General features: G+C 45.3%; 1 protein-coding gene across 1 annotated transcript in view; it reads left to right on the forward strand.

Annotated features, from left to right (window-relative positions):
- Positions 1–17,412, forward strand: part of GTF2I (general transcription factor IIi) — a 2,618,156-nt gene extending 2,600,744 nt beyond the window's left edge. Inside the window, exon 35 of the mRNA XM_069614749.1 lies at positions 17,243–17,412. The gene's annotated coding sequence lies outside the window, so the exon portion shown is untranslated. The remainder of the gene's footprint in view (positions 1–17,242) is intronic.
- The last annotated feature ends 10,130 nt before the right edge of the window (positions 17,413–27,542 follow it).

Raw genomic sequence — 27,542 nt, forward strand, 5'->3', positions numbered from 1 at the left:
TCCAAAAGGTCCCAATTGGGACTGGCTGGCACTCGGAACCGGGGTTATGGGTCTGCTTCCAAGGGAGTCGGGCAAGTCCTGATCTTTTGGAAGCAGAGATCATGACATCAGGAAGGACAAGTTCAAGATGGTGACTCTTTCTCAGATCCTTCAGGCTCTCCAACTCCAAGATTGGTTGGTATCATTGGACCTTCAGGATGCTTACTTTCATGTGCCAATCCATCCAAAGCACAGTAAGTACCTGAGGTTCACGATTGGCAATTCTCATTATCATTTTGGAGTTCTGCCATTCGGGTTGACCTCCGCCCGAGGGTTTTCACCAAACTGTTGGCGGTTGTGGCAGAAAGTCTCAGGAAAGGAGGTATTCACATATATCCCTACCTGGACGGCTGGTTGATCAGAGCAAGTTCTCCAGAACAAGCTCAGGAACATCTTTCGATCACCTGCCACTTCCTCCACAAACTGGGCTTTTCCCTCAATTTCAAGAAGTCCCACATGATACCAGCCCAGAAACTCCAGTTTATCGGAGCAGTCTTGGACACTTCGTCGGGAAAAGCCTCGCCTCCCCTCCCGAAGTGAGAGCTCTCCACATCCAGCAGATGGTAACATAATTCCAGAATGCCCAACGTCTACCGGCCTTCGATTTTCTCAGGTTGCTCGGCCTCATGGCATCCTGCATTTTCCTAGTACCAGAGGCCAGGTTGAGAATGAGATCCCTTCAATGGGCACTCGGAACTCAGTGGTCCCAGTTCTCAGGGAATATGTTGGATCTTCTGCAAGTTCCGAGCGCAGTTGCTCAGGATCTTCTATGGTGGGCTTGCAACGACAACATTCTTAAGGGAGAGTCTTTTTGGCAACCATGGCCGCAGATAACGGTAGTAACGGACGCCTCACTCACGGGGTGGGGAGCACACACCAACGATCTGACAATCAGCGGTCGTTGGTCTCCATCGGAGTCCAAACTACACATCAACCTATTAGAGCTGAGGGCAATCAGACTAGCTCTGAAGGCCTTTCTGCCCTCTGTACAGGGAAAGAATGTTCTGATAATGACAGACAACACAGTGGCCATGTACTATCTCAACAAGAGAGGTGGTGTAGGGTCACTGCCACTGTGCAGAGAGGCAATGCAGCTCTGGTTCTGGGCAATACGAGAAGGAATCTCTCTGTCGGCAATTCACCTAGCCGGAGAGAAGAACACGGCAGCAGACGCTCTGAGCAGGCAGAGCACGGTCTCTCACGAGTGGGAGCTGGCTCAGGAAGTCCTTCTGGAGATCTTCGCCCTTTGGGGAACCCCTCAAGTGGATCTGTTAGCCACCACGATCAACCGGAAGTGCGATCAGTACTGCTCAAGGGAATTTCCTCAAAGAGGAGCTCTGGGAGACACATTTGTAGTGGAGTGGAAGTTTCCACTGCTGTATGCGTTTCCCCAGTCCCCGTGATTCCTCAAGTAATCAGGAGGTTGAGAAAGTTCAGGAAAACCATGATCCTAATTGCCCTGGATTGGGCCAGGAGGACGTGGTACCCGGACCTTCTAGACATGTCCATCTGCCCTCCAATACGTCTTCCGCAAAGAGAGGATCTTCTCTCGCAAGAGGAAGGTGGGGTTCTCCATCCAGAGGTCAAGACACTCAACCTTCACACATGGTTTCTGAGGGGTTGAGATACAAGGATTGGGATCTTCCGGATGACGTAATGGAAATCTTGCTTTCGGCCAGAAGACCAGCAACAAAGTCTTTGTACCGATATCGCTGGAATAGGTTTAGTAACTGGTGCAAAGACAAGGATGTGGACCCTTTTCAGTGTGGCACCCCAATGGTGCTTTCCTTTCTGCTACATCTAGCTAATCTGGGGCTCCAGATAGGAACAATCAAAGGATACCTTGCTGCGCTGTCCATTTTCAAGCGCTCCTCGGAAGAGGTTTCATATTTCAAAATACTGTTAATAATTCAATTCTTAAAGGGGCTCACTAATGTATACCCTCCAGTACCTTTTCATGTACCAGCCTGGGACTTAAATTTAGTATTAAAATTCTTGACTTGCATACCTTTTGAGCCTCTGCACTCATGTCCATTGATGCTTTTGACTCTAAAAACTGTCCTCCTTGTGGCCCTATCATCAGCCCGCAGGGTTAGCGAACTTCAGGCTCTCTCATGCAAACCACCATATACTATTTTTTATAAAGATAAGGTAGTCCTTAAAGTTAAACCTTCATTTTTGCCAAAAGTAGTCTCGGACTTCCATTTGTCACAAAAAATAGTACTTCCTACGTTTTATCCTCCTCCTCATCTGGGCAAAGAAGAGGAGAGATTACACAGATTAGATCCCAAGAGGGCTCTTAGTTTTTACATCTCTAGGATGGCTAAATTGAGACAAGATGACCAACTGTTTGTGGGTTACACTGGTCAAAAATTAGGCTTATCTGTAATAAAACAGACCATTTCCCGCTGGATCATATTAGCCATAGTTGAATGCTACAGACTAGCGGGAAAAGAACCACCAGATGGGCTTCGTGCCCATTCTACAAGGGGAATGGCTACTTCTGCGGCTCTAAAGAGGGGAGTCCCGGCAGCAGACGTTTGTGCAGCTGCAACCTGGAAAACAATACATACTTTTGTTAAACATTATTGTTTGGACACTGCCTCCTCTAACAAGGGTTTATTTGCAAAGGCAGTTCTGCATTCTGTCCACGAAAACTGAAATGGTACTCCCACCTCCAAAAAATTGATACTGCTATGGGAGCCTATCACAAGATGAGGAATACGTGGGAGGACACAATCCATTCGAAGAACAAGTTACTTACCAACTGTAATGTTCTTTCGACTGGATGTTCCTCCCACGTATTCCTCATCGACCCTCCCATCCTACCCCACAGTACAGTTTACGTTTTCTTACACTTTCCTCTCACGAAGAATGTATCGGTCATGGGACACGCCTGGGTGTTCCTCCTATATATATTTCATCGAAAAACAGTACTGAAGCAACTGGTGCGGCTCGAGCTACTTATACCATCGGTGACGTCGACAGAGTACGGAGTACGTCAAGGGACAATCCACGCCACAACTTCGAGCACAGTGCCCTCTGCCGAGAATTCTTTTTTTCCGAAGCAGCGAAGCTGGAGATAGCGATTTATCACAAGATGAGGAATATGTGGGAGGAACATCCAGTCGAAAGAACGTTACAGTTGGTAAGTAACTTGTTCTTTTGTAATATTCTGTGACTACCACTAGATGTAGGACTATGCAGAGCATGTAAATCTAAGCAGTTACAAGCATCAGAAATACAATTACGGTGAGTAATGTATCATATATATAAATATATATATATATATATATATTTGTCATTTGAGTGGATTCCTCATCTATGATAATCCCATCCACAGTGAGCTAATGCGAAATGTTTCCATCACCAGGATCCTCCGACCGTGCAAGTATATCTTAGAGTGCCTCGTGACCTCAGTTCCTTTTTTTCCATGCACTCTGTACGCTTTGGTAACATGCTAGTTTATTTCAACAAGAAAAATGTCCAACCCTGCAATGGCCTCGAGTTTCAAACCTTGCGTGGATTGCGGCTGGCAGATGTTTGTTTGTTTGTTTGTTTATTTATTTATATAGCGCTCCTGACCCGGGGGTATATATGCGCTTTGAACATCAGTTTACAGGTAAACGACAATAGTACAGTATTGATAGGGCATAGATAATAGTATTCAAACAATATACATAAAATTGGACATTCGGAGTGCATACATGTGTGGTAGGACAGTTATTTGTTGGTTAACCAGGAAATGACCTTGGTTCTGAAGGGTTGGAAGGTAGGTGTGGATTTAATATCCAGTGGGATGGAGTTCCAGAGTTGTGATGCCAGGGTTGGGAAGCTGGATCCTCCAGCTCTTTTGAGGGAGTATTTGGGAACTGTTAGTTGTAATGAGTTGGACGATCTGGTGGTTCTGGTGTTCTGTCTAAGTGTAAATTTGTTCGAGAGGTAGGGTGGGGCAAGATGATTGAGGGCTTTGTAAGTAAGGCATATGGTTTTCAAATCAATTTTCTGTTGGATGGACAACCATTTGCAGGCAGTTCTGGTAGCGGAGATGTGTTCCCTTCTAGGAATATTGAGGGCGGCACGGAGTGCGTTATTTTGTAAAACTTGCAATTTATTGATTACTGTTTTGTTGGCACCTACATAGAGGCTATTACAGTAATCCAGTTTAGATTGAATGAGTGCTCTGGCTAGGATGAGACAGTTGCTAGGGGAGATCAGTGGTCTGCAGGCCCTGATAAGTTTACCGGTGTAGGCAGTGGCTGAGGCGGTCATGTTGATTTGTTTAGCTAGGTTGATGTTCGTGTCTAGGTAGAAACCGAGGGTTTTTACGCTCTTGGCAATGGGTATGGTGTTGCCGTCAATAGTGAAGCTAGTGTAGCCGGGACAGAGTTTACTGATAGTGTTCGGTGAGCCGACAAGAAGCAATTCAGTCTTGTCATCATTCAGGCATAGGCCATGTGTGGCCATCCATGCCTGAATGATGGAAAAGACTTCGTTGATCCATTTGGCGTCCTTGTTGTAGTTGCCTGATAAGGTGAGGAGTATCTGGGTGTCATCTGCGTAGTTAGTATAGGTGACACCCAGATTGTCCAGCTTGTCGAATAAGGGCTTGGTGAAAATATTGTAAAGGGTAGGTGAGACACAGGATCCTTGTGGGACACCGCAGGTGATGGGGATGGGGTCAGCCGCTGCTAGGGGGGAGAAGACCCGCATGGTTCTGTTGTCCAGGAAGGATTGGATCCATGTGACTGCAGAGTGGGAGAAGTGTGCTGCCAGAGATAAATGGTTGCACAGGATTTTATGGTCGACCAGGTCGAAGGCAGCGGAGAGGTCAAGGAGTAGAAGGATGGCAGCCTTGTTTTTGTCTTTGAGTTCGTCTATCTGGCATTTGAGATCAACAAGGGCCGTTTCTGTCCCGTGTTGTGGTCGAAAGCCAGATTGGCGAGTTCCTAGTAGGTGATTGGCCTCAAGGTAGTCCTGGATTTGTAAATAGGCCACTCTATCCAAGATTTTTAGTAGGAATGGGACGGTGGTAATGGGTCTGTAGTTCGTGGGGATGTCAGGGTTGAGAGTAGTTTTTTTTAGTAGCGGTAGGACCCAGGACTGTTTCAGATTGCTGGGGACCATGTTGTTGGCGAAGGACAGGTTTATTAATTTGGTGATAAATGGGGAGAGATCCCTAGCTGCATCTTTTATGATCTGTGCGGGGCAGCTGTCCCCCTTGCAATTCGATGGTTTAAGGGATGCTATAATTTTCTGAACCTCCAATATGGATACCTTTTTGAAGGTGAAGCCTGAATTAGTGGCAGTAGGTGGAGGGGGCGTGGGGAAGGAGGTGGGATCGAGAGTGAGTTGTTGTCGTTTGTTGTTAATTTTAGTTTGGAGCCCTGAGATTTTGTTAGCAAGGGCATTCTGGATCCCTGTGCACCAGGGTTTATCCTTAGTGCAAGCGTCAGTGGGGGTAATGGGGTTTTCTAATTCCTTTAGTATGTTAAAGAGCTCCTTAGTACTGGAGCTTGCCTGGGAGATCCTAGTATTGAGAGATTCTTTCTTGGCCCGTATAATCTCATTTTTGTAGAGGGTGGAGATGTTGGTGAGATTGGTTCTGTTATTTATAGAAGGCACTAATTTCCAGAGTGCTTCAAGTTTGTTTTTTTGTTGACGCAGGGTTTTGAGCTCCGGGGTGAACCATGTGTTCAGGTGCGCTTTGGGTATTCCTTTGCGCAGTTTCAGTGGGGCAATGATGTCAATGGCTTTGGCCATGGACTCATTGTAGGCGTTGACCAGTTGGTTCAAGTCCGTTGTGGCGGGTAGTGCGTTTAAAGTAGGGATCACCAGAGGTATTAGGGCTTCCGCTGTGATATTGCTCTTTTTCCTAGTAGGGCAGGCAGGTGCCATGATAGGCCTTTTATGTGCTGAGTTGCTGGTAAGAACGTCAAACGGGAGGAGGTGGTGGTCAGTCCAGATAAGTTGTGTGGGATCTTTCGTAGTAATGTTGCAGTTAAGGGTAGTTATCCAGTCAAGGATTCTGCCTTTCGAGTGGGTGGGTTTGGAGCAAAGTTGTTGGAGGCCATGCTCCTCTAATGCCAAGGCCAGGGCAGTGGCTGAGGTGTCTAGGGGGTCGTTAAACCCAAGGTTAAAGTCTCCGAGTATAATCAATTGTGCTGAAGGTTTGGAACTTTCAGCAACTAGTGAAGTGATGTCTTCCTCAAATGAGCCAGGAGGGCCCGGGGGTCGGTAAATTAAGTGCAGCGTAATAGTACTTTTAGGGGAGGTTTGAAATTTGACTGTAATGTGTTCACAGGATTTGAGTGGGGGAGCAGAGGATAGTCTGATGTCAAGCGTGGACTTAAAGATGATAGCTACGCCGCCACCTCGAGCGTTCGGTCTATCTGCTCTAAGGATGGCGTAGTTATCAGGTATGGCTAGGGTAAGAGAAGGACCTGCAGCATCGTGCAGCCATGTTTCGGTTACCGCAAGGGAGTCCAGGTTGTTTGTTAGAATAATGTCAGCGACTTCTGAGGCATGGGCGACTAATGATCTGACATTTAGGAGAGCTCCTTTAAGACTGGGATGGATAGTGTTGATAGGTGTTACAGTGCGAGGGTTGATCTTATTGAGTGATTTGGTAGGGCCTTTGCTAGGTCTGTGGTGGGTTCTGGCGCCAAGTCTAGAATTCCGATCGGAGGGGATGAGGGTAGTGTTACGGGAGTTGGTTAGGTTAGCTAATGTAGAGGTGTTGTAGTCAATGGTAGGGCAAGATGCTCTCGTGTTGATGGGGTTCTGCTTATAGACCGCTAGGTGTGTGTTAGCTGCGACATGCGGAACGTGTGCATGTCTATGGGTGGGAAGGGCGGACTTGGTATCCGGGGGGAAGGCTAGTGTGGTGGGCAGGAATGGTGTAGGGCAGGTGATCGGGTGGTGTCTTGGGCAGGCGGGTCTGACTAAACCATTATTATAGGCTAGGTAACTGTTGCCAGTGCAGGGTATGTTACTTTGCATGACACAGAAAGGGAACATGATCGCAGTCAGGCAGAGTAGCATGCTGGGGCTAAGGTAATATACAGGGGAGTGGCGTGAGGGGGGCATGGGCGTTATAGGTAGGGCACAACACAATGCGAATGAGGTCTAGGCGACCATAGGGCACAACACAATGCAAGTGGGGTCTGGGCGACCATAGGGCACAACACAATGCAAGTGGGGTCTGGGCGACCATAGGGCACAACACAATGCAAGTGGGGTCTAGGCGACCATAGGGCACAACACAATGCAAGTGGGGTCTGGGCGACCATAGGGCACAACACAATGCAAGTGGGGTCTGGGCGACCATAGGGCACAACACAATGCAAGTGGGGTCTGGGCGACCATAGGGCACAACACAATGCGAATGAGGTCTAAGCGACCATAGGGCGCAACACAATGCAGGTGGGGTCTAGGCGACCATAGGGCACAACACAATGCAAGTGGGGTCTGGGCGACCATAGGGCGCAATACAATGCAGGTGGGGTCTAGGCGACCATAGGGCACAACACAATGCAAGTGGGGTCTGGGCGACCATAGGGCGCAACACAATGCAGGTGGGGTCTGGGCGACCATAGGGCACAACACAATGCGAATGAGGTCTAAGCGACCATAGGGCACAACACAGTTGCGGTGGTACGTTAGCGACCATAGGGCACGGCCAAATAGCAGTCATGAGGCATGGAGCACTAAGGGCTGAGGATGCCTGTACTATTAAAGAGGTGGCAACAGTAATGCATAGAGGCGGCGGCGTTGGAAGCATGAGCATATGTAGCAAACAGTTAAAGAAACCGAGTTCAAATGTTTATGGGTGCGGAGTAGCAGAGGGCATACCAGAAAGCACAATAGTATAGACTGAAGGTGTTCCTACTACTCACAAAAGATTAAAGGTCCGTGGCCCCTGGCTCCTGATGCTCCAAACAGGCTCTCAACAGGCCTTAGAGTGGCCTTGGAGCTGGCCGCCGGCGTAATCCGCCTGCCGGCAGTTACCGCTGATGCAAATGAGGCTTAGCCTCGGTTTCAGCCCGCGCTGCGCCCGGCATGGGCGAGTCAGGCGCCGTGTTGGTTTCGGATCCCCATTGCATATGTTTCTACTGCTTGGGAGTGAAATACAAAATCAACGATTGTGGGTCATGCCAATCCATGCACCACATAGCACTCTGGGAAAGAGCTTCAAAACTCTTCACCTACTTTCACAAGGGTTTGTTTCAGGGCGTGCAGTCTCAGTAGAGGTCGCACGCCCAGAGACGCCTTTCCGAGGACAAAATCCCATGTGAAAAAGGACAAGAAGAAGTAGTACAGTAAGAGGTCTTGTTTCCTGGGTTGTTACTCACATCATTATTCATCTTCATCCTCAAAGAAAAGGAGTCATCGTTCCAGAGACTCCTTAGAAACGACGGTGCAGGTACCGTTTCCCACACAAATCCTCCTCCTCAGAGGAATGGGAGAACTTCTGATTGAAGATGCTTGACATCTTCGGTAAAGCCCCAGGCGTCAACGGGGCTGACTGCTTTGCCCCAAACCGGCAGCGGACCGACAGAGGAATCCCTCTGCAATATCCAGGTTCGGGCTCATATCCTAAGGGTGACAATATCTGCTGGTGCCGACAGCCACAGCGTTCAGGGGTTGAGGCCTCAGTGCTGGTTCCGACCTAGTCGTCGGTGCGGATCCGCGCCATGGACGCTAGAGCTCATTGGGATTATGCCCCTCTGCCAATTAGGCCATTTATGTCTAAAATGTGCCATTCTATGATGAGGAACGTGAACCAATGTCTTTTGGTTTGGAACCATTAGTCTCCAGAGAGGTGAGAAACACAGGAATTTTATGTAGAAGGTGAAAACGTCCAAGACCTGGCTGCAGATTTTCAGGAGGGCCAGTGGCCTTGACACCATCCATGCGCTGGATATCCTACCAGGCCCCACTGCGGCAAAGCCTCAGGTGTCCTTCGAGATTTTGATAACCACTGTTGCTGATACTGTGGGGTTATTGGCCCCGCCCATGACAAAAGTCCGGTTTGAATTAACAGACATACTAGATGAAGGACCCAAAAAGGAGACTTTGCTACCATTCAAAATAGCGCTGCAAGCTCCTGCACTAGAGGTGTGGGAAAGGACTGCCTCTGCACCTGTAGTTGATCGGGGAGTTTGCAAAGGAGCATCGCCCTGCTCCCTCAGACCCGAACCTTTTATCCACCCATGCCTCCAGTGAGAAACCTAAGGGTATCCTTATACCTACTCCCCTTGGATCCACTTCTCAGGTGGCCAGGACAAGGCCATCGCTTTTGGATCCTGATCATGGGGCTGGATGCGAGGGAGGATCACCTGGGTGGAGGGTCCTTGGGGATTAGGGAGAGGATGGTGCAGGCGAGACATGGTATCCCCCCTTTTGCTGGTCATTACCAACCTTACCCTCCCCCTGCCTTTATAGGCTGTTGCCAAATACTTGCCTTCATTTTCCATCATTCATACCACTATAGCACTGGGACGAGAAGTGGTGACTAGGAGTGGTACACACTAACATGTCATTTCACCACTCTGGTACTGAGACGAGGAAGAGACCTGAACACTGTTGTGAAGGTCAGGCATGTCCAGAGAACACCAATAACTATGGTCAGGCAACTGGACTTGAAGGTTCATACCTGAAACCTATTGAATGGTTGCAGGTGCATAAAAGGTGGAGCCGACAATCAGCACGGAGAGACAAGCAGGAGAGAAGCCGGGCTGAGCATGTAAGGCCTGTGAGGAGATAAATCCTGTTGAGAAGGAGGCTGCCAAGGAGGGTCCTTCTGGTAGGCCAGGATGCCGGCAAAGACCCAGGAGAGACTGCGACGCCAAGGCCAGAGCAGGCCGTGAGATGGGTCACAGCGGTTAGAGCCTCCCTGGTTGGGTGCCCACATCAGGAGCTGTGGGCCACCGAAGAGACCCTATTGCTGAAAGCTACCAGCAGCATCCGTGAGAGGTGAGCGGAGCTGCCAGCAACCCACAGAGAGAATTTCAAGGTGCGAGCGCGGATCGCAATACTACAGAGACGTGTGTGTGGAGCAGAAAAAGAGGAAAGAAGCCACCCGAAGGTGTGGCCAGGGTCCGGTGAGTGAACAAAAGGGAACGTTCCTGGGGTCTACTACAGGGCAAATATAATTGCTGAATGAATGAAATTCGATATGCAAGCTAAAGTGAACCCAACGTGAGGGGTTGAAGTGAACAATATGAACAAATGGAACTGTAAATGAAAGATAGTGAATTATGAACTATTGAATACCGAACTAAAGGAAAGCTTTGATAAGCCTATGAATGGTAGACAAGCTTGTGTGAAGCACACATTACATAGAACAAATGGTTTCCTAATTAAGGAAACCCGGGTCCCCTGCACACTATCAACATGGGCCTTAGTTAACTTTTTTAACTAAGGAAAAGCACATCATGTGTTCTTGCAGTATTAATCATTACTGCATTCTTTTAGCTCAATATCAGTAGTCAATATTTAACAAAGGGAAACATCATTATAGTTAATGGCTAATGCTAGGTGCCTACATAGGTGAATGACAAACTTAACTTTTCGTGGATAGAACATGTAAAGGTAAGTAATCAAATAGTTATTATTGTTACCCTAATATCTACCTTAGAGAAATTGCTATTTACTTAACAAGCGAAAAGTGGTTTCCCAGTGTGGGCAATTACACTTCAAACTGATTGGTAGTAAGGTGGAGAATCCTAGTGCTTCCTAACCTATAATGAATTATAGAATTAAATGGTGAAATAGCTTGGCCAGAATGGACAGTTTAGTGGTCATACACTTACTTGTAACAGTAATAAATGGTTCCATAGACAGGCATCTACTGCATCTCTGTGTGAAGATACCGGGGATGGTAGGTGGTCCCTCGAAAAAGGGAAATGCTGGTGACGCTATATAGATGATATCTTCGGCCTCTGGCAAGGCGCAGAAAGGGAATTAACAGAATTTTGGGAAACCCTGAACAGCTACAATGATAGGATCGGATTTACAATAGAGATTGGTAGACCAAATGTCAATTTCCTGGATGTAACCATTGAACGATCAGGGACACCACTTAAGACTAAGATATACAGAAAACCAACAGATGTCAACAGTTGCCTTCATCATAGCAGCTTTCACCCAAAACATTTAAAAGAAAACTTGCCTTATAGTCAATTACTAAGACTCAAGAGGATAACATCAGACCAAGACACACTCCAAAATGAATATGACATCATGAAACAGAGATTCCTAAAAAGAGTGTACCCAGCAGAAACATTGGATAAAGCAATTGTAAGGACTAATTTGCAAGAAAGAGAAGAGCTCCTCCAAGGGAACACGAGGAAAGAAACCAAGAGTTTAATACACACGCTAAAGTACTTGAGTCAGAGTTTCCAAGTAAAACGAATCATTCACAAAAATTGGGACCTCATAAGAACAGACAACACCCTAAAAGAACTCTTTCCGGATCCCCCCATGATGGCATACAAACGGGGAAGAAATATCCGAGATCAACTCATTAGAGCAGAAAAACCAAAAAAGACATCACAAACTACTTTGAATATACAGAAAACAGGAAGATTTGCCTGCCTACATTGCCAACAGTGCAATAATATCATAAAAGGAGACCATGTGAGACATCCCAATACAGGCAAAAAAATAACTTTGAGACAATACGCCACATGCGATACAAAAAATGTTATTTATGCAATCCGCTGTCCCTGTGGGATGGATTATGTAGAAAAAACAAACCGGAAAGAAAAGAAAGGTGGACAGAACACAAGTCCAGTATAAGAACAAAGAACGTCAAGTCACCGGTCTACAGACACTACCGAGACCAGAAACACAACATCTCACAAATGAGAATGGTGATCTTGGAAGTAATCCACCCACTACCTAGAGGAGGTGATCTACCAAAACTTTTAGCTCAAAGAGAACTCTACTGGATACAAAAACTAGATGCAATGTTCCCTCTGGGGATGAATGAGGAGTACTACTTAGGTCCATTTCTGTAGACACACCTCAGAGCGTGGCCCAGGGATCTCTTGTTTTTATAATGACTTTTTAAGTTTTGATAAAAATCTGATTTTCTACTATATCATTTATATACCTAATTACATTTTCCTCTAAATTGATACACCTGAACCTTATGAGGGTAAATGAAAATTGAACGTAAACATGACAAGGTGATAAGAATGTACACCCCTTGGTGGGTCAGCTAAAAGGTTTTATGTACAGTTGATACACACACAATAGTGTTGATTTGTTTTAATGTACTGGTGCCTTATGGTTTAATGACAAACAGCTTTTTATAAGTTTTACCTTTACTTCCTACATGCATTTTTCCAATTTTATCCATTTTACTAGTCCATCCAATTATGTATCTATCTTTTCCACCATTTGGATATTTACCTTCTTTTTATCTATCCCTTTTCCTATTATCCCTATGGTATCTATTCATTTTGAGAAAAAAAATGTTCCCGTCCTTCCAACTCCTCCAATTAGTAATCTGTTAGACTCTAAAGTAATCCCCGTCGTTCGCGCGAATGCACGAACGATAACCAACAAAATGGTCGCCAAGTGACGCCATAACGCACATCCGTGGATGACGTCACCAGCAAGCAATTGTTTCGCCTGCCAACATCCTCACAGGTTGTATATATATTTACTTCTCTTCAGTCATCTGTTAGACTCTGACGGTAACCCCTGTTGTTCTCACGCATGCGCGAAACGACTTTAAACATACAAAATGGCCGCGACGTGACGTCACCCGTGAGCATAAATACTCGATCCGCTTCCCCACTCAAATGGAAGCGGATGGAGATGTTCCTGTTACAGCCACATCCAACATCTTTTGGATAATCCAACTCTTCTTTGTAAGTAGACCTGGCAAGCCGTTTATCCTCTGCTTAGCCACATTCAGCCCTCCAGTTCGTATGGCTTTATCTCACCTTTCCCCTGGTAATTATTATTTTGTTTTTTCAGCCTTTAGAGAGGGACCACCTACCATCCCCAGTATCTTCGCACAGAGATGCAGTAGATGCCTGCCTGTGGAACCATTTATTACTGTTACAAGTAAGTGTATGACTACTAAGCTGTCCATTCTGGCCAAGCTATTTCACTATTTAATTCTATTATTCATTATAGGTTAGGAAGCACTAGGATTCTCCACCTCACTACCTATCAGTTTGAAGTGTAATTGCCCACACTGGGAAACCACTTTTCGCTTGTTAAGTAAATACCCTAATATCTACCTTAAAGAAATTGCTAACAATAATAACTATTTGATTACTTACCTTTACATGTTCTATCCACGAAAAGTTAAGTTTGTCATTCACCTATGATTAGCCATTAACTATAATGATGTTTCCCTTTGTTAAATATTGACTACTGATATTGAGCTAAAACAATGCAGTAATGTTTAATACTGCAAGAACACATGATGTGCTTTTCCTTAGTTAAAAACGTTTTTGTTTTGCCTTATATGCACAAATGAATATTAAGTATTGGAATTAACTATTAACACTGTATCATCAATCTATTTTCTCTGTAGAGATTAATTATTGTATAAAGAAAACAGAACATTTACTCGAATACTCGAAACACGTTGGGCCAGATCAAATATTGAATGTTCCTTTGTTATAATTGCAATAAATAACAGTTTTTTTGATAAACAGATGAATTGTCAAAGATTAATTTGGGCATCTCAAAAGAAAAAAATCTCCTGCTAATGCAAGGAGAATAGAATCACTACAATTACCTCTCCTATAAATCAAATAAGGGAAATTTTAGTACCTTAAAATCACATACAGGCCTAGGCCCATGTTGATAGTGTGCAGGGGACGCGGGTTTCCTTAATTAGGAAACCATTTATTCTATGTATATTTGACCAGCCTAGATACCAAGGCTGAGCACTTCTCCCCCGCACCTCAAATTAGATTTACCCTTAAACTAATAACTTTGAGTTTTGTTTACATATTGTGCACCAGGTGTGCATGGTGGTTAAAAAACTGTTGCAAGCACACATTACATACCAGGAAAGGCAAAGAACAAATCTTATCAAATACAAGGCAAAGCAAGTAATGGACATTACTGAAGAGTGTGAAAGTAATGTGGTGAAGGAAGAGAGCACCACAGAGTGAATTGTATGAAAAACACATTGTGGCAAATCCAAGAGACTGGCAAGGAGGCAAACACATTGTGGCAAAGCGAAAGACTGGTGAGGGGAAGCAAAGTGAATGTGAACCAGAACACGGGTGCAGTTACAGAAAAACCTGCGTAGGCAAGAAAACCAAGGGTTATCGGTTGCCTGACCTGTATGGGTGGACCGCGTGGTCCGACAACTGCACCTAGACTGAGGAAACCCTATCTGTGAAAGACAAGGAAACATACAGATAATACATCGGCATGTATGAAAGAGGTAGCTAAAGTGAACTAGAGGAAAGCAATCTAGTTAAACTGTCAAGGAATTAGGAGTGTAAAGTTGACCTGGATCTGGTTTTGAATATTAAGAGACTGAAACTAAGTGGAAGTTGGCAAGCTGGACAAGCTGACATCTTGGGAAAGAGAAACCTAAGACCTTGTGAACTTTGTTGTTTCCTTGGGGAAGGGAACCTCGAGGCCCTGTTGGAACAGTGTTGTCTTCTTAGTGAAGGGACCCCCGAGACTTTATGGAAATGGCTTGAACTTGGCGAAGGTGAGCTGGAAAGCAAGCCAAGAGCTACAAGAAGCTCAGAATTGTATTTTGTTTGAAACACTACTTAATTTGTTGTTGACATCCCTATACATTGTTTAGCTTTAATTTTGAGGGCAAGTATAGATTTTGGACACAGACTTTTAAGTTGAAGTTACTGACTCAGATTATTCTTAGTTTCTTTAGGTAGGTAAAACCCACCTTAGCATAGGGCAAGTTAGGCCTTCAACCATCATGACATTTAAGTTAATAAAACTATTTTTACTTGAACTCTGAATCTTTTGTCTGTGTCTTGCTTCATGATGCCTTCACATTCCCCAGAGAGCCTGGTGGCACAGTCCGCAAATGCAAATTTCAAGACGTCCATCTTTCCTTCCTTTCCTTCCTGACTGGGCACCTGCAGTAAGAAAGTGTTGTCTCAGGCAGCCTGACCCTACAGCCAATAAAGGCCTTTTGCACCCTGGTTAAGATCTCTTTCGGTCTTTGGTCCGCATTGGCCAGGGCAACAGACCACCTCCACGAAGAAGACATGAGAGAAGAATTTTCGGCTATAGTCCACAATGGCTGGCAGACTTCAAGGCAAGCCAAATCTTGCAGTTGAGACTCAACTCAGTTAATTGTGTCTGACGTTCCATGGACATAAGCATGGTTGTAAGATATCACTCTTGGATGATGACATTAGGCTATTGTGCAGGTAAAGCTTCTGGAATTACCTTTGATGGGCAGAACCTGTTTGCGCCCAAGGCAGATGATGTCCTACAAAGTTTCCTTTTCTTGAAAGTGATGGTGAAGTCGTTGGGTTTGGCCTTACAGCAACCCTCTGCTTCATTTACAAGGTGCTAGGGTTTTCACCCTTTACCTCCTACACCACCTGGTGAAGAGGTCAAAGGACCCCTTGGAGACTAGAAGGCTGATGCTTCTTGAGAGGATGGGGAGAGAGTTGCCTCTAGACAGCCACTGTCCCCTCAGTCCACCAAGGTACACAATCTATGTGGGAGGGTCTGCCACAAGTCCCTTGTGGGACATAGAATTTCCCTGTTCTGCACGGAATGTTCTCCTGCCACGCCTGATGCTTGGACCTTACAGGTCGCTCAGCAGGGTTACGGCCTCCATTTATTCTGCGCCCTCTGGACCATTGTCCTCACACCCACCACCTTGCCTCCGGACCCCATGCTCTTCGAAAAAGACAGTCTGCTTCTTTTGAAGAGCGCAATAGAACTGGCGCCACGTTAAGATCGTGGCAAGGGATGGTATTGAGCTTATTTTCTCATTCTGGAGGACAGGGGCTTGCGTCCAATTCTGGATCAGAGGCTGCTTTATTTGCTAAAGGACAAATTCAAGATGGTAACACTGGCCCAGATCCTCCAAGCCCTCGATCTACGGGACTGGTTTGTGTCACTAGATCTTCCCTATGCCTACTTCCACACCAGTTTATCAGAAGCATAGGAAGTACCTGAGGTTCGTGGTAGGTCAACATCACTACCAGTTCAGAGTCCTGCCGTTCGGCTGGCTCTGAGATTCTACATCACCAGGACAAAACAATTCAGACTGGAAGACCAGTTATTCATTGAATACGCAGGTACAACACGGGCAAAGGAGTAACAAAGCAAACCATCTCTAGATGGATAGTGCTTTGTGTGTCTGAATGCTACACCAGAGTGGGCTAGGAAATCCTGGAAGGCTTCAGGGTACATTCCACTAGAGGTGTGGCAGCTAACTCTGCTCTCCAAAGAGGGTTACCTGTAAAGGATATCTGTAAAGCTGCAACATGGTCTTCCATAAACATGTTTGCAAAACAGTACTGCCTAGACACAGTATCAGCAAATGAGTCTCGTTTAGGCAGTGCTCTCCTCCAACAAGTGGTGACATAATTACCATGCAGTTCGCTCCTTCCCCCATCTGCAATGGTATTACTGCTATGGGCATCTTTCTAAGATGAGAAATCTGTGGGAAGGCACAATCCACTAGAAGAAAAAATTACTTACCCCTGGTAATCTTCTTTCTAATGGATGCTTTTCCCATGGATTCCTCATTGCCCTCCCATCCTATCCTGCAGTTACAGAGCTTCTCTAATGTGAATGATGCATTGACTCTCCATTAACGATAAAAATATTTTTGTCTCAAATTCATAACGTGACTGCAAGGGGAAAAAATTTAAACTGATGTTACGGGGCGCTGAGCACACCATTTGTACCTGCATCGATGTCACAGAGACGACGACTCGACGGCCAATGATGCCGGCATGCACAAGCCCCAAGCTGGGAAAATGTTACTGAGAGCTGCAAAGGAGGAGAATACATATCTAAGATGAGGAATTCTTGGGAGGAACTTCCAGTAGAAAGAAAATTACAAAGGGTAAGTAATATTTTCTTTTGTATCGCTGGAGAACCGCAGTTAAAAATCAATATTTGTTTCTATCCATCAGAAAAAAAAGCTTTCAAAAGAAATAACATCTGCCTGTTCCACTGTTTAACAGTCTTCATTTTTCTTCTTTTTCAGTTGTTTTGGAAATGTTAAATCCCAAGAAGAGGATGACTGATATTCAATGCCATTGGATCTGTTGTACAATTATACATCAAAATAATTTCATTTTTAAATTTTAAATAGAAATGTCAACTTTTTTATGCAGTTCTGTGAATTGAAATAAAAAGAAAGTGACGGGAAATATAGCGGACTTCTCTTGGTGTGTCTTGTTATAGTTCTTTTGTATTCACTTTAAACAGCTTGCTTTCCGGTTCTCACATTTCCTTTGCACATCAATCACCTTGCAGATAACACTGACCTCTGCCATAGTGTATGCAAGTTGTACCACGCCTTCACCGACATCTCCAAGGCTTAGAGATACTTGCATACCTAGATGGTGGAAACGCAGACTTAAGTACTCATTCTAGGCGAGAGACCCTTTGAACAACCACAACCCATTAAGATTTGCTTAGTTTGCAGAACTTTAGTCTTCATGGGCAGCGACCTCAATACTGTTTGCACACTCGGGTAAATGCAATAAGCGCAGGACTCTTCTAAAGAATTGCTTCCTCCCATAGATTCCTCAGCTATGATATTCTAATTCCAGTGCCCGCTGCCTCTGGAATTTTTCTTGCCACCAGGAGGTTGAAGGCTCACTCCCCGTCTTACACATGTGAATACAAATAAATATGAAACACCCCAATGGGGAATGAGACTAAGAGTACAGGTTGCAAGAGTTATTTTTTCTTTATAAAGAATTGGCATCCAGAGAACTCTGCTGCCCTGAGAGCGCTCTGGCAAACATTACAAAGATATAAGCTTATGAAGGGACAAAGCGTCATCACTGACATGACTCTATATGGGACTACAATTGCTTGGGATTTGGTGTATAACATTGATACATATGCGGGTATGGGTGCTGCCAGCGTCCAGGAGGGGTGAGGGTCAGGTCTCGATGAGGTAGGGCGGACACTAACTAAGTTAGCATGAGCAACAACCATTAGACATATAATAAACAATTATCATTAGTATGAGCTTAAGTAAATCTTCTTGAACCTATAAATTGCAAGCATACAATCAGAGCATCATTCATTAGAACTTATATGGAGTACCAGGCTCAGGGGTCTTGGTCAGTGTGATAACATTGATCATGGGGTGGGCCTGTGCACATCAAAGCAACTATTGGGCAACTAAGGTGCAATATACTGTAACAGAGGTCTGGTTTTAGTAGGGGGCACATTGGGGTGGGCTTCACAGCAAGGTCACACTTCTGGTACATCAAGAGAATACCTTAGGAGGGCACGGGGTTAAAGTGGCAGTAATTTTCCAACAGCGGGGGTAAGAGGGCACAGGCAGGTTTGTGGAGATGGATGAGCTACAAGGCATGGTTCGAGCTGGTTAGCACACAGGACAGGGATCTCAGAGGAAGAGTGAGATGTTACATTAGTATATTTGTTTCAATTGTCCCCGGCGCATCCCTGAAAAATAAAGCTGTGAAACTTTCAGACAGAATGAGAAAAGGTGGGGGCCGTGAGCACGGTGTGCGCGGTTCTGCAGAGGGGAGAGAAGCCTTTCGTATTATCGCAGTTAGGCCTAGTCCAAAGATAGTACAAAATGGACGCCAAGTGTCCCTCACAATAGCCATGCTTAAGACGCAGGCAATGGAAGTGTCCCCCGCTATTGTGCGAGCAAGTGGTCCACATTGTGCTGAATGGGTGAGGGGGGCCTAAACGACCCCTCACTCCCACACAAGGTGCAGCACTTTGTCAACTCAGCTCTGCATTCCATGCTGTACGTGACATTTTGGACAGCAGTATATACGGCGCTGCTATGCCCCATGACCTCAGTTCTTTTTTTCCCCATGTGCTCGTTAGACTCCGGGTACACTACTTAGCTTTCATAATTTTCTGACTGTATCATGTCTAATCCTGGGAAGAGGGAGAGACTCACTCTCATCCTCGAAGAAAAAGAAAAGAAGACACTCATGCATGTATTTATCACCTGATAAACAGGTACGCCTTCCTTTGAAAATGGCTTTGGCAGAAAAGTGGGAAGAGTTACGCTTACAAATTATTCTGGTCTTCGAGAAGGCGGGTTTGCCTGTTTCCTCTCTCTTGATGAAGAAGACTGTCAAGACCACCGTGCCCAAAAAAGCGGGCAGGGTCTCGGAGCACCGTCTTCCTCATGTACCTGAAAGCATTGACCAGAATTTGAGAACTCTTAATGTCACCGGCTGTTGCGTTTTCCGACACCACATCAGTTCTGCCTCTTAAGTGCCTCTCGCCATCGACAGTTGATAAACCGTCCACTTCAAGATTGGTTTCTGAAGTTTTGAAGGGATTACAAGACTTCCTTAGAGGGCATCTTAGATGAAGATGATGACCAGGTTCCGTTCGGGTTTGAGCCCTTGAGGCATCTTGACAGCCTGAACAATTCCAAAGCAAGGAAGATAGACTTGCTAATTTAGCATCCATTTTAAAGGATGCCAGTGATCTGGACACCTCCCCGGGGGTTGATTTTCCCCTGGCTGATCCTCAGGCTCAGCCCAGTGTGACATATAGGAAGATGTCAAGACCAATCCATTTTGCCTACTCTTTTCACCAAATGCTCGCACACACATACACAGCAACAGAAACAGCGACTGTCAGCAGACTAAATGGGTTCATTTTGTTAAAGCCTCGAGACTGAGATGAGTAGGAAGCGGCAAGATGCATACAGAGGGCACAGCTAACCCCTACTCCCATCTTCCTCTGCAGGCTCAGTTTTGACCGGGGTAGGCTATATGAGCCACACCCTTAAGGCACGCGCGTGTTTGGCATTGATGCAGTCATGGGTATTACAACCTCCAGCAGAAACATTAACCCTGCAACCCTCCGTACATTGAATTCCGATATACAGCCCTTCCGTCGCATTCACTCGCCGCTGCCCGGATCTTCAGAGTGACCTACAAGAACAGTTTAGGACTTACTGTACTTTAGATTTTTCTCTGACTCGCGCCTACTCACTATTACACAGTGTCCCATGGAACAGACCCTTGCTGTGACCTGCCGCACTACCCACTGTTCTTGCAATTTCTCTAACCATTGGTAGAGTGCTTGGCAACTACCTGTTTGACACCTTTGCTCTCCACACTGCTCCTAGTCCTGGAACTGGAACATTCTTCCAAATCTGAAATGCATAAAAGAAATACACGTTATGATGCAAGTGTTTGAGTTGGACTTTAGCAAGAAACAAGTGACATTACCCTAAGCACCACTGCTACACAAGTAAATCAACTGGCACAGACGACCCCGAAGATAGCACGAAGCAGTAGGACTGCATTTGGTTCAGCCAGTGCCTGCCTAACTGGTGGAGGAGCTATTTGTTGACCCTATGTGCGGCCTCAAGACCCTGTTCAGGTATCAGAGAACTCACTTGGGGAATTAGGGTGGGGAATGCATTTCGAGGCATACTAAATCAACTTCTTGTCCACAGCTTCCTGGCACTATACACAAGAAAACACCATACCAAAAACACTATTCCCTTCACTAGCCTCTTCGGGATAATGTATTACTCTCATCTTGGGTGACCTGATGAAGGAAGTGGTGGGTTCATGGCACTCCTGCGTGCTCCTGAAGGTAAGAGCGTGACAGAAGAGGATGGCCAATGTGGCTGATGCCTTGGGTTGGGGCCCTTCTGCAAAGGAGATCTCACATTCTCGACAAGGGTACACAGGATGGGAAATGAGCAATGTGCCAAGCCCTCCAATTGGGAGTCGACACGGCTGATTGTGTCAGAAGGGCTATGGCAGAGCGTTCTGTCACAAGAAGAGTCACTTGGAGGAAATCAGGCTTTGCATAAGATGTGAAGTCAAAGCTTGACATGCCCACTTATTCGGACCAAAGGATGATGATACCCTGGAGAAATTACAGCCTGCTCAGACATCCTCACAGTGGAAACGCACACCCTTTTGGTACTAAAGCTACAGCCAAAAGGGGAAACAAACTGCTACGCACCAGGGCACCATTCCACTCAGGTAGGGGGGTGTCTGTCACACCATTCTGCAGAATTGTACACTATCTCCACAGACACATGGGCATGGCAAATAGTCTCTCTGGGATACTGCCTTCCTTTTCTAAAGCATCTGCTGGACTGCGCCCTCTTTCCAGGGCACCCTCTGTTCCAGACCCACTGCTCCAGAAAGTCATTGACTCTCTTCTGGAGAAGGGTGCCATATATCTGGTACAGGAGAGGAACAGGGGGTGGTACTCCCTTTATTTTGTGGCTCCAAAAAAGGACTCCTCTGCGACTCATCATCTTGGACCTGAGATGCTTGAACAAGTTCCTCAGGATGGACAAGTTCAAGATGGTAAGACTTTGACAGATTTTCTAGGCACTGGAAATTCAGGATTGGTTGCTGTCACTCGACCTTCTGAAGCTTAGTTTCATGTGCCAACCCATCCAAAGCACAGAAGGTACCTGAGGTGTGTTATAGGCGATGCGCATTACTATTTCCTAGTTCTGTTTTTCAGGCCCACCTCTGCCGGAGGGTTTTCACAAAGTTGTTGGCGGTAGTAGCAGCCAGTCTCAAAAAAGGAGGGATTCACGCCTTTCCCTACCTGGACAATTGGTTAATTACGATGTTCTCCCTAGCTCAAGTACTGGACCACCTAGATTGCACCTGCTATGTCCTCCACAGACTGGGCTTCTCCCTCAACTTCAAGAAGTCTCAGTGACACCTTCCCAAATGTTCCAACCCATCGAAGTGGATTTGGATTCTCCCCCAGGGAAGGCTTTTCCCCTCCTGAGGGCACGGCTCCACACATCCAACAGATGGTCACCAGATTCTAAAAGGCCCAATATCTGTCAGCCCTGGACTTCCTTTGGTTGATCAGTCTCATGGCATCCTGCATTTTCCTGATGTTGGAGGCCTGTTTGAGAATGAGATCACTCCAGTAGGCCCTCAGATCTCAATGGTTGCAATTTTCAGGCGATATGATGGCTTATTCAAGTCCTGAGCAGAGTCACGCAGGATTTTTGCAGCGATCTGCATAGAAGAGTAACAACAAAACACTCACCCTCTCTAAGTCAAGTCCAAAGCACATTACAGCAGCACCAGTAATGAACATAATGCACATAAAAGTGTGCCTCTAAAATAGTGTGTTCCGGGAAAGCTCTGATAACCCATCGAGTCGGGTCCATAGAGCGTCCTGTATGGGTAAACATGGACGATGGACTATGCGTTTTGACAAACCTATCTCATCTTTCAACGAGCACAACCATTGAGTGGCCATCTTTGGAGGGTTGGGCAAAGCCCCAATGGCGTATTACAGGGGCCTGTGATATCTATAAAAGGGGTCCAACCTATTGGGTTCAAAATCGGGAATTCTTAGCCCTACTCCATCATGTATATTAAAGTGTTAAAGAAAATCAAATATATAGATCATCCATACCGCTTTGGGAACAATTAAATCAAAACACTTGCCAATATATGTAATAAAATACTTAGCCCTGATTTAAATTGTCAGCGCATCCTGAGTTGACAAATCATCAGATTGCAGAGTAATAAAAACGTGAAAAATCAAAAAACAAAATCCAAATGTGAAAGAAGACCAGGTAGTGCAAAACTAAGGAGGATAACCTGAATTAGCATAGGAATAAATTGCCCATTTATTGTCTGCCCTTCTTAAGAAAACCAACGGACAGACCCTCACCACCTCCAATCCAACTGGCACAAGAGCTCCAGGAAGAACTGCAAGCCCTTGGAGGAAATCAGGCCGTAGGTGTTGAAGGGTGCCGTAGAAGAGGTACCTCATTTTTAGACAGGCTGGCAGAGGAATGGGCCGCTCGGCCAGCTGCTATACATACAAGAGGTCCTTTAATGATAGGAACCAGTGGAGACAGGACAATCGGAAACCCAACCAGTTTTTCTATCTAGAGGAAGAGGAAGGGGTTGGAGACAGACAGATCGTCTGCAACATTAGAACACAGGTGAAAGCAGAAGCTCATGTGCAAAGATTGAGAGAAGTAGTAGCCCCAGTAGGCGGGAGACTAAAGCAATGCATAGGTAACTTGTACCTCATATCCTCAGATACTTGGGTTGTAGATACAGTCCAAGGGTTTCATATAGACTTTCATACCAGGCCAGTACAGAGAAAATGGCCAAACGAGTTAGTGCAGTGCGCTGCAGACAGATCCCTATTGGAAACAGAAATAAGAGGTCTAGAACAAAAAGATGCCATTGTAAGAGTAACAGATTCAACAGAGAGTTTCTTGAGCAATATGCTCTTAGTAAAAGGATGACACAAACTCAGGCCATTTATAAACCTGACAGAGTTGAACAACTTTTTGGTATACTGACACTGTGACCTGGAAGGTATACCTCTTCTGAGATGCATCTTACAGCCAGGGGACTTGCTAGTCAGGATAGATCTCGGGGATACATACTTGACGGTACCTATTGCTGCAGAGCAGAGAAGGTTTCTAATATTCCGATTGAAAGATCAGATATGGGAATTCACAGGCTTGCCGTTCAAGCTTGCGTCAGCCCTTAGTGCTTCACAAAGTTAATGAAACCAGTGGTGACATATCTGAGAGATCGGGAGATATGGCAGATAATTCACCTACACGACATATGCATAATGTGTCAAGACAAAGTTTTGATTGAGAAACAGACAGACTACCCAATAGATTTGCTTCTTCGATTAGGTTTTTGGGGGAATTGGGAGAAATCTCTGCTTCAACTGGAACAGACCATGGAATTTTTAGGGTTCATGGTGGACATGTCTTGAGGGACGTTGAGCCCGCCTCTTAACAAGATGAACGTCATCAAAAAAGAAATAAGGAACACTCTAATGAAAGAGGTGATATCAGTACAAGAGATAGCTAGATTGGTGGGTCGCTTGTCATCAATCCAAGCCCCTTTTCCAGGGCCACTCCACTACAGAGCCTTCCAAAAACTTAAGATTCAACATCTCAAGAGGGGTGTATCTTACAAACAAAGGGTGCCCCTATCACAGGATGCGAGAGAGGAACTGGAGTGGTGGCTACACCACATGGATGCCTGGAATAGGAGAGCAATATTTTGGTCTTCCCTAGACCTAAATAGAGTCTGATGCCACCAAATGAGGCGGGGGTGCCCAATGTGGAGATCTGTTGGCAGGTGGTTAGAGAAGGAGTTGAATCTACACATCAACTGCCTAGAGCTGCTTGCGGGCTTGTTCGCAGTGAAGTGTTGGACACAGCAGAGAGCACAATGTTGTATACTCCTCAAATTGGACAACGTGTCTGCAGTCAGGCACATAGACAGACTAGGGATCACAAGGTCCAGAATGTTCGTGGAAATGGAGAAGGAGTTTTGGCACTTATGCCTCCAAATGGAGGTGTCAGTGACAGCGGAATATCTATTGGGCTGCCATAACGAAGTAGCTGATTGGAACTCCAGGTTCCTCAGAGACACCAGCGATTGGAAGCTGGACGGGAAGGTATTTCCAAAAATGATGACAAAATGGGGTCTATGTCAGAGAGACCTGTTTGCTTTGAACAAGCAAATACCTCAGTTCTTCAGTTGGAGGCCAGACCCCAAAGCAGAGGCAACCGATGAATTTCTCCAGACCTGGGGACCGAACACAGAATATGCATTGTTGCCATTTTCAATGATAATTAGGACGCTGGCCCAGGTGAGGAGACAACTGGTGTCGCTGATTCTGATAACTCTGGATAGGAAAAGTCAAGCATGGTTCCCTGACCTTCTGTAGATGTCACATGACAATCTGATCGCTCTCCCGACATACAAAATGATCACGCGGGGCCCTGCAGAGGATAGCCACCCTCTGTTGAGATCAGGCAGCCTCAACCTTATTGCATGGGCAATTTCAGGGGATCCTGGTCTAGGTATGGATTATCGAGCGAGGCTGAACATATTATTGCGGAATCCTGGGTTCCAGGGAACAGGAAGGCTTACAGATCAACATGGGCAAACTGGCATAGCTGGTGCATGGAGAGGAATGTCCATCCCTCTAGAACAGATGTGGTACACTTAGCTAATTTCTTAGCACAGTTGGCAGTGCAAGGCGAGCCCTAGAGGACCATTAATACAGCTTGCTCTGTGATTTCAGCGGGTCATACACAGGTAGAAGGGTTGGCAGTCGGGGAACGCCCATTCATATGTAGATTGCTCAGGTGTGTCAGACGGCTCGGCCCACAGAAAGAGAAATACAACCAGTTATGGGACGTAGACAAAGTGTTTGGAATATTCACAGCATGGCCGGACAACGGTGAACTATCCAGGGAATCATTATTGGCAAGTTTGACAATGCCACTAAGCCTTTTGTCATGCAAGAGGGTCTCTGGCATGAAGGCTTAGGAGGTTAACAAAAAAAATTGTCACCCTCGAGGGTCAAATTTCTTCTTTTTTTTTTATTTGATTTAGTTGATAAACAACTTTTCAAATATATACAAAAATACACAATTATACAAAACAGCAAAAAGAAGAAAATAAAATAAAATACCAAGGGTACAAGATATAAACATGTTATACACAAGCAATGAATAAGAACAAAATACTTTACATTTCTTATACCTTGCAGATGATTTGAATACAATATCAAAAGAGAAAAATGAAGAAAAAATAATAAGGGATAAAATGACCAAACAAAACGCCTCTCATGAACCAATGGGAGCCCATACAAAATAAATTTGAGGCGGCTACAACAGGCAAAACCATTCTTAAGTATTGGACAATAGCGATCTGTACTTTTTCTCTTGAGGTAGAAAACATAATTTGCCATTTGTAGTCACTTGAAGTGCATGTGTGAAAGGTGATAATGTTCTGAAAGTATCTTTCTCTCACCAACATTAAAGACGGACAATCCACTAGCAGATGTTGCAGAGTTTCTTTTTGCTGTACACCCATGCAATATCTGCAGTAGTTTTGTTCCTGCGGGATCAGTTTCCGTCTAGATGATACATCTCTCGTACCCCATAGATTAAATCTAAACCGTTGAAATTCGGATGGTATAGCTGGAGATGGACATTTCAGCAGGTACTGAGCAATGATACCGTAAGGCTTGAGACCAAACACCCAAACATTGAAATCTTTATAGAGCGAGCACTTTGCTAAAGTCCCCGCCCAATCGGCGCGATAGAATTTTACTTTAACACGGTCAGGGTTCTGGAGTAACAGCTCTATTGTTACATATGCCTCACTCATATGGCTAAATACACACTTCAGCCATTTCCTTGGGTATGTATTACTTGATTTTAGCAAGGCCGAGGCTAAGACCTCCAGAATTGTCCCACTATTTATACCCAGCAGGCACTTCCATAGCATGGCACACTGTCTCCACCTTGTCTGTGCATACAAAGACACCAACCCCAACTCATATCGCACCATAGCGATTGGGGTCGCTTTAAGTAAGCTTAAGATAGCCTTCCAATACTTGGCCTCTAAGGCCTCCCAAGGTGAGCCTTTGTCTAACACCATACTCTCCACACCATACAATACAATCGGAACAACTTTCATTTTGTAAAAATCTACTGCATGTTTCAGGGAGAATTTACCAAATTTTTTTGATGATGATTCTGGGCTGTGAGGTCAGTTGGAGTAACTTACTCTGTACCATTGTTCCTATGTCGCCCTTGGATTGCCTGTTTGAGATTTCTATCCCCAAATATTTGTATTCCGACACCTTTTCCAACTTGATGTCTTGTATCGACCATGTGTGTGTAAGGTGGGGCCTCCTTTTACTTCCCCACTTGGGGGGACAGGCCATTACTTGTGATTTGCTGACATTAATTACCAATCTATTTTCGCTGGCGTATTCCCGAAGCCTTACAAGTAACCGCTGTAGACCTTGTGGGGTCTGGGACAAGTGGACAAGGTCATCTGCGTACAACAAGTATGGGATCTGCTGGGCCCCAAGCCTTGGCGGATCGCCATTACAATGCAAAAATTAATTTCCAAGATCTAAAATGAAAAAGTTAAACAAGAATGCAGCCAACGCACAGCCCTGTTTCAACCCACGTGATGTTTCAATTTCTGGAGACAGCTTCCCATCTAAGCTCATACGAAGCCGCATTGATGTATTAGAGTGGAACAAGATGATCAGGGACAGTAGGAATATCGGGCACTCATACGCTTTCAATTTGTTAAACAGCAGAACGCGATCCACAGAATCAAATGCTGCCTTGAAATCTATAAAGCCCATATATAGAGGTTGAGACCTCTCTAGCTGCTGTGCCTGGAGGAGATTGAGTAACATTATGTTCAGAATTGTTCCTAGACCCTTTACAAAGCCGGATTGTAATGGATCGACCAGTTTTTTGTGAAACCCAAGCTTACAGTTCCTTCAGAATT

Source organism: Ambystoma mexicanum, chromosome 9 (genome assembly GCF_040938575.1).
Source record: "Ambystoma mexicanum isolate Mex_15411 chromosome 9, UKY_AmexF1_1, whole genome shotgun sequence".
Classification (NCBI taxonomy): Eukaryota; Metazoa; Chordata; class Amphibia; order Caudata; family Ambystomatidae; genus Ambystoma; species Ambystoma mexicanum.